A 9,663-nucleotide genomic window follows, 5' to 3' on the forward strand; every position below is an offset into this window, starting at 1 on the left:
CACTAACTACTTTCATGTGGTACAGGCTGTACTGGTTTTTAGACTGTACCAGGGAGGTGGAACCCCCTCCCTGACTATGTAGATACATTGTAGAGTACTCAAAATGTACAAAATACTGTGTGTTCAGTTCAAGCTTTTTCACAGTATTGCACTGTTGTTGTAAATGATAACTTCATTCAAATTTATGACTCTAAAAGCACTACACTATGCATCAAGACTATGGGGAGGAGAAATGTTGCACTTACCCAAAGATGATTAAAGGAAGAAAAAGACAGTCAAATTGCCAAACTGAGCACAGCGTTGTACAAAGAACCATGTGACAGGAGGTATAGAGTGCAAACTAAAATGCTATGTCTGGGCATTAAGAATTCCCCCTCCCCTATCCCCCATCATCTTTATATGTCTGTAAAAAGGGAAGAGAAATCATATTTAAGCTGGTACCTGCTGTAAAGTACAAGGTACGCACATCAGTGCACCATCATTTCAAACTGCGCTGCGGAGGCCACAAACATTGTACTGCCCCCCTTGCCAGTATCTTTTTGGGATTTTTTTTTTCCCCAGACAGGAACTGATCTTGGATGTATTAAAATATATTTGCTGGTAGTGATCTGTGGACAAACGCATGCATGTGTGGATACGTTACTTGTACATCATGTACAAATGTTACATTCCTTTACATTATGTAATCAACCCTCACTCTGAATATGAATGCCTTCATTACAACTTAAATTCACACTCTTGGACCATGGAGCAGCTCCATGGTAGCTCCATGCTTGGACAAAGACTACAAGTTTAACAACCTGGACTGGAAAATGCAAGTACTCCAGACTCTCTTTCTCACAAAAATATTGGCCCTGACTTTGACAAAATCAATGATCATGAAAAATTTTGTTGTGCCTTTGGCAGGCATACTACCAAAGTGTACTTTGCAGGATAATTTTGTGATTTGACTGATCATGGCAATAAAAGATATTGGGAGCTCTACTGGTATTCATTCATGTACTAAAAGTACAGTACATATAGGCATTTGTTGTAGTGACTGGCTATGAAGTGTTTTCATGAAATATCATGAATGTACTGTGATACATAAAAAGACACTGGCTTTAATTGCTGGTCTGCTATATTGACACAATACATGTGTGTACAAACTGTACTACTGGAAATTGGAAATATTTCAGGATATACACTACTTGTACAATTGTATGTATACATTGTACATGGCAATTTTCATGAAACTATACAAGCGTGTATGTAGTACATACATATGTACACTGTACAGTGTACATGTACTACATCAGTATGCACAACTGTACAATATGTTTTATAAACCGAATATCCATACATGTACAAGTGTGTATACCGGTATTCTATACAGTGGACTCCTGTTATTGAACAAAGTCATCAGGACTGGCAGTTTTCTTTCATTATATCTCAAAATTTTGTTATAACCGAACAAATAATCAATAAAAAAAAGCAAATAATGTTGCTGCCTAAAGTTTTATTTCGTTATAACCATGTTCGTTATAACAGGAGTGCTCTGTACATCTGTCAAGTAATCACTTCCTTTTCATTCAGTACTTCATCTCTGAAAGAGATTGAAGTCAATGCTTTTTATACCATGCCTTTAAAAAAAAAGAAACAGCTTTTCCATCTATATAAACATGGTGCTAAAAATTTACCAACATTAGTTATAAAAAAACAAACTCAAGAATCAAGACTTAAATACAAGCTCTATTCATGAGAATTGTTTCATTTCGTGTTTGAAGTACAAGTACTCATCCAGGCAACGTATCAGGGCAATTACCCCCCCCCCCCCCCCCCCCCCCCCCCAGCTAAATACTTACTGTACACTGGTTAGTGGTACGGTAAGAGTACTGACCAGTAAAGATTAGGGTTAGGGTCAGGGTTAGATTCAGGATTAGGATTAGGATTAGGGACAGGGGAAGGGTCCGGGGCATTGCCCAGGGGGGAATTGCCCTAGTTTATAGACCCCTCAGGCAAACTGGCTGCTAGTACATGTACATGTACCACTGTTTTTCTGCAGTAAGTTTTTAAAATATATTGAGGAGCTCTGTCAGGCCAGGGCCAGGCAGCCCTAACGTACTATTTACCATTCAAACCAAATCAGTCATCGATATGCGTCGATATCGACGTCATCTTTTATGTCGTCAATCAGAACAACTTGCTTTTTAGAGTGATCACGGTGGATGCTACAAAATGTACATGTACAGTGTACCTGCGCAATCTGAAACTGAAGTTTATACAGTAGCTGTCTTTTAATATCATGCACATATCTTTCAAGTAACTGAGTGCTAAATACAATTTGTATCAATGTACAAATGATTTATCACAAGTTGAATGAAGTCTCATGGCTCCTTTGTATCACACAAGACACACAAGACCATACACAGGCAGACAAACAGATAGACAGACAGACAAGGACAGACACATGGACACACACACATGCATTTCTCAATAACGACTTCTTTCAACTTGCTATTTCTTTAAACATTTATCTTTAGCTCGGGACCGCATTTAGTCCCAATTTACAGCATTCAGTATTAAATGGCTAACATCAGTTTTAGATTAGATTGAGGCGTTACACATGCTGCATTCTCTTGCAGAGTGAGTTTGCTTTATGTGAGCAATGCACTTGAAAGTCAATGTCGATATTGACGATTTCCAGCAACTGATTTGGTTCAAATTCATACCTGTAATTGGAAATAAACTAGTACAACTGTAAATATATCCTGTACATGATTTTGATGCAATTTGGCACCATGGCTTGTGCCCTGAACTCCGCGTATGCGCAATTTGCTTCTGCCCTCGCACGCATCACAATGACGTCATTTTTCATTCATGAATTGGGAGCTACACCGAATATGCATCATCATTGGCTCTTTACCCCCATCATTTACATATTTTCCCACAACGTTATAACATATGTGTGTGACGATTTCCAGCACGATCGGCCGAACAGTTTGATACTGGTCAAACTCGGCATATTTACATCAAATTTTCGATTTTTGGCAAAATATTTTCCTCCTTCGGTGTAACCATCGTATTCAGTGAAGATATCGTTATGTTTGAGATTCGATAAGTCATATTATAAAATGGGTTCAAGAATGTAGCCAATAGGAAGCGCTGAAATGAGACACACCTCCTTCCTTTACTTCAGTACAACTGCACTGCCTGTAATCCTATGGTAGATTGCCGATCGTCTGTGCGCGCGGCGGCTCCTTTGATGAATTGCATGCATACGCGTACGCGCTGTCAATCCTGTAAACAACTTCTAGTTCGGGCTGCCGGCCGGCCGGCCTGTCTTCCCTTCCTTGTGCATAACATATGTGGCGTACGTACTGTACGTATACTGTACTATACGTACACTTTGTACAGTACAGTAGACCAAGCGTTATGGGACCGGACGCGTACATGGAGTCACTTTGAAGAGCAAATCCAACGATTTAGCAGGTTAATTCTCACGCCGTTTTCAGAGTACATGTTGTCTAGTAGGCCTATATGAGGAGTCTATATCAAGTCTTTAAGGTAAAGGGTGCATATTCTATGTAAAATAAGTAAGTTTTCATGCGGGTGTCCGGAAACCCAACCCCCCATTATACTTATACTGTATGTGCGGGACTTCCGCGAGTGCGACGTGCGTAAAAGTTTGGGACGAACATCTTCGGACGTCTCGACTCACAAAGGTACGTGAAAAACGCTGAAAAATGATGTTAGTTTTCGAATTTTCGACCCATTTTATAAAACAAATGATGCACAGGATTATTTCGTGGCGTTAGTGTAGGCGTAGCTCACTCTCGGGTATTTACAATGTAGTGCAACATGCACTCGGCGAACGCACTCTATCCTGTGCATCATTTGTATATTTTTACATGATTTCAAGGTGTGAATTTGTGAAGTTATTCGATGTGTTTGTTGGTGTGTGTGTATCAATACATGCGATATGTATGGTAGCGACATGTATGGGTGTGGAGCGACACACATAAGAAGCTCAACACCACAATGCAAATTGGTCGCCATATTGTATGGTTTGTGTAGCGTTGTGTACTGACGGGAGCTCTTCAGCGAAGTCACTGTCATAACCGCTACGTAATTGGTTCAGTGCAGTGGAATTTGAGATATCCCATAATGCCACATGTACAACATGGGGTGTGTGTACAACAAAACAACTTCCACAAAATGAAAATCATATTTACTCTTTCAAATCACAACCGTCAGTTAATTTATCTGTTTACTGCATACCCTTTAACAAGCCTTGTCAGCTTGCCGTTTATAATAGTCCAGTCCGACTACATGTAGACGCCGTGTGAAGCAGCGACTGGGATGTGTAAGCCAGTTCGTAGTTCAACTTTGCGCATGAGCAGAAAAAGGTCATTTGTAGCAGGACTCGCAGGAGGCACGTTTACTAGTTTTTAAATTCACTGAGATAAGCAGCTGTCATATAATGATTATTCATGCAATCCTTGTAAATGTTGCTTTCCAGTACATCCACTGAAAGCAAGCCTGATATTTGGTAATATAAATAAAACAGGTTTTTAATGCATTCAATGCAACGCAAAACAATGAAATGGATGCTTCCCCCACTACGGTTGATTGACGGACCATTCTGGTCACCTACTTTAGTACTTAGGCTATAGCTAGTCTACACGTATGCAAGTTCATTCATTGTTTGAACTTAAAATTCCATGAATTGTTACGTCGGGCAAGCTTACGGTAAAGGTAATGTTAGGCATAATGTCATTTTGAAAACAATTTAGATCTACAGTAAGTGCCTTTTAACTTTAAAAACCAACTGAGAAAAAAAGGAAGGTCATTTAATTTTGTACCAATGTGCACTTTTAATAAATTCACATGAGCTAGTTTGTAACACTAGTAATTACAAACTGGCTTAGAGATCTATATACACTGTACTAAACTTTGAATAGAGGTTGTATGTCCTTCACAACGACATAAAACTGTGAATATGTGATAGAATTCTACAGTGATTTTTAAGGCGATGTCATCGTTAAAACTACACAAAACTGCCGCCCCACCCACCCCGTTATCTCTGTGGAAGAGTCGAGATCACTGCACCACACCGCCCACCTTCCACTGCTTCCATCCCAATGCAGCCATCCCCAGGCCCCCTCTGCTCTGCGCGCACGTCATGCGCCACATCCCGAACTCCGTGTTTTGCTACAGACCTCAGACGAAGCAACAACATCCGTTTCAAGATCACCTATCTCGCGTAGTCCCACTCATACCAAAACATGCAATGCTGACAGCAAACTCACCATCAAAAAGCATCAGCAGCGCTGTTGCATGAATATCACAACGAAGAGGCGATTAATCGTGGCTGCATGAAATTTGCATAAACGAACATAGACGGCTATGAAGATAAACCCATGATGACAAATGAACTTTCAACAGGAACACAAATTTCGCCGTCGATTGCTGTTCGTTTGTTGTTTTGATGTACGCTCAAACGTTGTTGATGGAGGACGCAACACAACTGCCGGCCACGCATTGTGTTTACGCCATTACGATAATTGATCAATGCAGAGTACTGCCCACGCACGTACCACGCGCGCGCCACACAATATGTCGTACCCACAGAACTAAGAGTTCTGTGGGCGTACCGTACACACGGACTCGTCCAACAACTTAGCTGCTAGTCTACTAATCCAGGCTCAGAGTGGCGTGTCATTTTAAATACAGTTGTGTGGGGTCTGTATCTGCCCTTTTTGGCAAAAGGAAGCAAGTGACATTTTTATGGATATTGACTTTTTTATTGATTTGGCACATTTGAGGCATACTCTATGTAACTAAAAAAATCAAAAAGTTACAATTTTGGCCAATTTCTGAGATATTCGGGTGGCAAAAGGAAGCAAGTGCACTAATTGCATGAAAACAATTGGCTAAAAGGAAGCAAGTTACAACCTCATGACATGATTGTCACTTGCTTCCCTTTGTCAAATCAGTTATATTTACACACAATATAAAATACTTTGGTAAAAGGGAGCAAGTAACATCCTTATGATTGTCAGTTGCTTCCTTTTGCCAATTTTTTATGTTTGTTACAAATCTATAATACTTTGGCAAAAGGAAACACGTAACATTCTCATGATATGATTGGCACTTGCTTCATTTTGCCAGATTTTTCATGTTTGCTAAAAATCTGAAATTCTTTGGCAAAGGGAGCAAGATATAGCCTCATGATATGATATTGTCCTGCTTCCTTTTGCCAAATTATTTATATTTGCACGCATTCTGAAATACTTCGGCAAAAGGAAGCAAGTGACATCCTTATGGTATGATCGTCACTTGCTTACTTTTACCAGTTTTTTTATGTTTGCTAAAAATCTGAAATATTTTGGCAAAGGGAGCAAGTTATAAACTCATGATATGATATTGTCCTGCTTCCTTTTGCCAAATTATTTATATTTGCACACAATCTCAAATACTTCGGCAAAAGGAAGCAAGTGACATCCTTATGGTATGATTTTCACTTGCTTCCTTTTGCCAGTTTTTTACGTTTGTTCTAAATCTATTATACTTTGGTAAAAGGAAGCAAGTAACATACTCTGATAAAATATGATTGTCAAATACTTCCTTTTGCCAGATTTTTCATGTTTGCTACAAATCTATAATACTTTGGCAAAAGGAAGCAAGTTATAATGATAATGAGTTTCTATGAGAATATCAAAATTCTTCAAATTGTCATAAATGCATCACCATATGATTTGCACGAATACCTACATTATTTCTCATCACAAATTTCCATGTTGAAGGGCCTACTCAAAAACAAATTTTCTTCATTTGTAGCATTTGTACTCCTTTTGCCAAAGTAGGGCAGTCAGTTGTAAGTGAGCAGTAGTTACTCCAAATGATATGTCATATGAATAGAACAATGTATCTTTTCATATAGAATGAATTTTTGTTCATTTTTTAGCAGATTTCAGGTTTTAATGAAGTTGTTAAATGACTGTGAAATAATGATACTCAATAAAGACAATCTAAAAGGTAAGGTATCTTGCAATAGTAAAAAAGAGTGATTAAGAACTAGGTATTACAATTTCTAAGCATTTTAAATTTCATTCCTTTGTTACCACATATCTCAACCTCTACTTATGCCTTTTTTTTTCTTTCTTACGTTCCCTATCTCAAGGCCGTTTCAAATTCGTCAGTTTATTTTCTCCCATCCCACTTCACCCTCTGCTCACGCATTCTTTATTTTTCAGACTTCTCAGTTAAGTCTCATTCCTTTCATTTTCTGTCAGCAGCCATCGCACCCTCTACTTAATTGTCTTTTCTTCGTCCTCAATCACATAAACATCTCACATCATCACCCTCTAATTTTTTGTCTCTTCCTCGTTCTCAATCACACAAACACATCTCAAAAACAATGTAAAACCACTTAAACTGAATCAACTTTCAATCACCAGTGATATTCAATGGGGAAAAAAGCTATAAGTTTTCATTCAAACAAACATGTAATTTCACTTTCTGTTTACACACTTGTTTTCTGACATCTCACTGTCATTTTAATACTTTATTTTATTTTATTTCTCCATCCATCAAACCCTCCACTTAGTTATTTCTTCACCTTCCATCACACAAACACGAATCAAAAACTATGTAAAAATTGTCACATGAAATCCAACTTTCAATCAATCGATTTCCAGTAAAAAAAAAAGACATACATGTTCATAAAAACAAATATGTATATTTATTTCGAATTATTTTAGTACATATGTTGCTAAGGTAACATTCCCATACAAGCTATACCTCTTCGGATGGAATTGTCTCAGTGAAAAGTTTTAAGTTTGAATCTCCTATCCAAACTATACTTATTCGGATAAGATTGTCAAATTGAAAGGCATGTACCGTATATCAAGCTTGGGTACTACAACCTGTTCGGATAAAATTGTTCCAGTGAAACATGGTAAGATAAGATAACAAATAACTCGGATAAAATTGTCTAAGTGAAAGATGGTTTGGATAAAAGGCTATTTGGATAAAATTGTCTCAGTTTGACATGGTACGATAGGATAACATACAAACTATTCAGATGAAATTATCCCAGTGTAATAGAAAGATAGGATAACAAGCTATTCGGATAAAATTGTCCCAGTGTAATAGAAAGATAGGATAACAATCTATTCGGATAAAATTGTCCCAGTGTAATAGAAAGTAAGGATAACAAGCTATTCGGATAAAATTGTCCCAGTGTAATAGAAAGATAGGATAACAAGCTATTCGGATAAAATTGTCCCAGTGAAGCATAGCATAAAAGGCTATTCGGATGATATTGTCCCTGTGTGACATGGTAAAGTAGGATAACATACAAACTGTTTACATGAAAATGTCCCAGTGAAGCATACTACAATATACGATAACAGACTGTTCGGATAAAATTGTCTCTAAGTGAAACATAATAAGATAGGATAACAGACTATTCGGATAAAATTGACCAAGGGAAACATAACCAGATGTACGATAACAAACTATTCCATATAAAATTATCCCATATAGAATACAAACTGTTTGGATAAATTATATACATATACATATATACATGTATACATATATACATTGTATACATGTATATATATATATATATACATATATATATATATATATATATATATATATATATATATATATATATATTGTAGTTGTTCCGCGTATTGGCAGTACTAGAGATTTAATGAATAATCCGAATTTTCGAGGAACCTTCCTCTTCTTCAGGGATGACAGTGCGAATATTCACAATATTCGCACTTCGGATTATTCATTAAATCAAGATTGGCTATTAATGCATTCCCTGCATTCCTCTGTTGTGACTTTATATATATATATATATATATATATATATATATATATATATATATATATATTGTTTCTCGAAAAAGAAAATGTAAATCTATTTTCAAATACATGTGGATTCGTTTCCAAGCCCATTTTTCTTTTGCTGCAATTAATATATATTAATATATATCTTTTTCGAGAAATAGGCCTATCATTATCAGGGCATCCCGAGGGCATCCCAACACAGGCCCAAGGCCAGTTTTAAGGCCTACGTCCCTTCCAGGAAATGCCCTCCATAGTCTTATCACTGTTAGGCCTATAGGACCTATAGCTTCCAGGCTCCAGGTAAATGTAAAGGCTATTCTCTTCATGATGTGATTGATTCGACAGCTCAAGATGTTACACTGTAGCCTATATACCTGAATTGAATTGAATTAATACACTATACAGTATTGACTGGAAGCATATTTTGTAATTGTGAGACCTATTTGTTGTTCATTTACGGGCCTATACATCCCTTTCCGTCCAGTACGGACCATGTGCATGGGATTTTTCTTAATTACTTCGTCTTCAAAGTTATGAAGAATTTTCAGTCAAATAAATGAAAAATAGAACATTATTACGAAAATGGATCTCTTAACACAGTAGGCCTACATGCAGCAGCACAAAATGTCCATTAGTTATACTCGCACACAATTTGCTTCCCAAAATGCGAAATGATGTTTGATTTCTTCTCTCTTTTTTTTTGGTAAGATCTAAAAAATAAAAAACAAAATACAAAAAGCAAAAAGTGAGCAGAAATAAGAAAATGCTAGCCAAACAAAATTTGATATTCAGATCTCAAGGCAGACAAGC

At 37.2% G+C, this 9,663-nt stretch overlaps 1 protein-coding gene across 1 annotated transcript in view; it reads right to left on the reverse strand.

Moving 5' to 3' along the window:
* The window catches only part of LOC139737089 (mitochondrial dicarboxylate carrier-like), a 38,142-nt gene extending 32,656 nt beyond the window's left edge, over positions 1-5,486 (reverse strand). The window contains exon 1 of the mRNA XM_071647765.1: positions 5,292-5,486. The gene's annotated coding sequence lies outside the window, so the exon portion shown is untranslated. The remainder of the gene's footprint in view (positions 1-5,291) is intronic.
* Positions 5,487-9,663: the final 4,177 nt, after the last annotated feature.

The sequence above is a fragment of the Diadema antillarum genome, unplaced genomic scaffold (genome assembly GCF_040938485.1).
Source record: "Diadema antillarum isolate AM-2024a unplaced genomic scaffold, OU_Dant_1.0 seq00000681_RagTag, whole genome shotgun sequence".
Taxonomy (NCBI): Eukaryota; Metazoa; Echinodermata; class Echinoidea; order Diadematoida; family Diadematidae; genus Diadema; species Diadema antillarum.